This window comes from Elephantulus edwardii, unplaced genomic scaffold, assembly GCF_000299155.1.
Source record: "Elephantulus edwardii isolate Elephantulus edwardi_28Jun2011 unplaced genomic scaffold, EleEdw1.0 scaffold00261, whole genome shotgun sequence".
Lineage (NCBI taxonomy): Eukaryota > Metazoa > Chordata > Mammalia > Macroscelidea > Macroscelididae > Elephantulus > Elephantulus edwardii.
The window spans coordinates 3,322,878-3,325,496 of NW_006400011.1; positions in this window are offsets into that span (position 1 = coordinate 3,322,878).

Here is a 2,619-nt window from a genome sequence, read left to right on the forward strand (position 1 = left end):
CTTATATTCTGCATTACCAATGTGCTTAGTGTTTTCTGTACGTTTAGCGCTGAAGCACTATAAACTCAATGGCTACTACTTTTTAAAAAACCCTTTCCTACATTTACTGATATAAAATTCAGTTATTGAATCAATAAGCTATCACTATAAAAGAAAATTTTAATCAGAGACCTTTTTTATTCATTAAAGTGAAAAACTTCCCTAGGAAAAGTGTTCTAGTTTTTAAATAACTTAGTATCACTTTGTATACACAGTAATTTCCAAGCACACCAGTGAACTTTGGAAGGGAACATCTGCCTCAATAGAAGGCAAATTGATCAAGCCTAAATCTCTTCTGGTGGCTACCATAATCCACTTTGTGCTTTACATTCTGTGATTCAAAGCAGGGAAGGAAGCTGTAGAAGTATGAACAGACAAAGAGTTACAAAAATTACTATTACAAGCAGCATAAAGTAAAGTGATGATGTTGTGGCCAGACTGTAAGCTAAGAGTTGTTCAGTGAAGATATAACTCAAGAAATCTCTGGTGGCCTCATAGATAAGAAGTTATGCTGTTGACTCAAAGGCAGGTAGTTCAAATCTACCAGTTGCTCTTCAGGAGGAAGATAGGCAATCCCCTCCTTTGTGATTTAAACCTTGGAAAATCTTCTGGAAAGCCTACCTCATAAAGCCACTTCGCAACAGTGAAGAGTCAGAGGCTGCTACACAAAAACTTGTGGAATTGTAATCTGAATACAGATTTCATACTTCTTTCTTTTACAAGAAGTAATTCTTTGCATCTGCCTATAAAAATCTTCACTATGGGGCCAACAGGCAACAGCATGATAGATGGAGAAAGGACTGAAGCTGTCAATTATTTCATCTTGCTTGGATCAACAATCAATGCCCTTGGTACCAGCAGTCAGATCAGGAGACATGTAACATCAGGCAAGTCACACTCAGGGACCTCTCCAAAATACTGAAGAGCAATGATGTCAGTGTGAAGACTAAGGTGTGCTTGATTCAGGCTATAATCTTTTCAGTCACCTGTGACACATCTGAGAGTGGACCATGAATATAAATGACAGAAGAAGAGTTGATATTCATGAGCTGTGGTGTTGGAAAAAAGACCTGACTATCCTATGGACTGCCAAAACAACAGATATATCTTGGAAAAAGTGAAGCTACAGTAATCTTTGGAGGCAAAGAGGGTGAAGTATTATCTGTCATACTTTGGGCATGTTGCTAGAAGAGATATTCCTTGGAAAAGCTCATCACGCTTGGAAAGTTAGAAGGTAAAGGCCCTCAATGAGATGAACAGAAACAGTGACTGCAGCAATGAGTTTGAGCGTGTCAGAAATGATGAAGATGACACGAGATAGGACAGAGATCAGGTCTGTTCACAGGGTCACTATGAGTCATACTCAACTCAATGGCATCTAACAACAGAAGCAATAGTAGTTCAGCGGAATTCTAGACTTCCGTGGAGGACGTTTGGGTTTGGGTCCTGGGCAGTGTGCTCAGTCACCACCTGTATTATCAACAGAGCTTGTGTACTCCTGTGATGCTGAAAAGATTTTAGTGGCTTACCTTAGTTACCTAATGCTGTTATTGCAGAGATACCACAAGTGCATAACTGTATTTGAAGAGGTTTGAAGTAAAAATTCAGTCAAGGGAAAAGTCCGCTCTTCTGTGTCTGTCCAGAGGAAGGTCTTTATCTCCTTTAACATTTGTAGGTCAAATGTTACTTGGTCATCTTCATGTGTCTTGGCCTTTTCTGGTGTCAAGGAGCTTCCTAGCGGAGGCACCTGGGCCTCAAAAGACACACTCCACTCCAGGAAATGCTTTCTTGATAGTAACTGCAGTCTCAACTCTTGGCTGACTTTCCCCCCCCACCTTTTATATTGTTTAAAGGTCAACAAGTCTAATGAAATAAAAGATACTACAGGTCACATCTCAGGAAAACTTTCCTTACATCAGATCAGGGTTGTAATGTGATTAAAGGTGTATTTCACTCTTAATCCTTGTATAGTTTTCTGATTTATCATATGTGGAGGATCACTACACAGTTTAACACAATACATCATTGTTGCTGCTGTGTACTGTTGATTCAGAAACGACTGAATGACCAATTGCTGACCCTCCCGTGGGTTTTCAGAAGCAGCTAATCGCCTGGGAGGAAACTGTCCATCCTTCTCCCATGGAGCTGAATGAACCATGTGCCTTTGGGATTATAGCACAACTGCTTACCACCAGACCACCAGACCACCAGATTCCATACCTGTATTTTAGAGGGACACAACTCAATCCTTGAGAGTGGAGCTTCGAGATTAAGATGAACTAGGAAGACCTGGTAATCTACATCTAAAACGCAGCCAATGAAAACCCTATGGATCGCCATGGTGATGATGCACCTACTGACCATGGCAATGATAGGGCTATGGAGTCTTTTTATTCTGTTGTTCATGGGAGAATAATTCAATGGCAGCCCCTTGCCCCTCCTGAGCCTGTTTCCCTTGAGTAAGGTCTTAGTAAGAAAGGAAGCAAGTACTTAGGATCCCTTTCTTGACAATCCTTCATACACTTAAAATTACTGGCTAAAAGTAATATCTTTTAGGGCATTATGATTGTCATAAGAGTC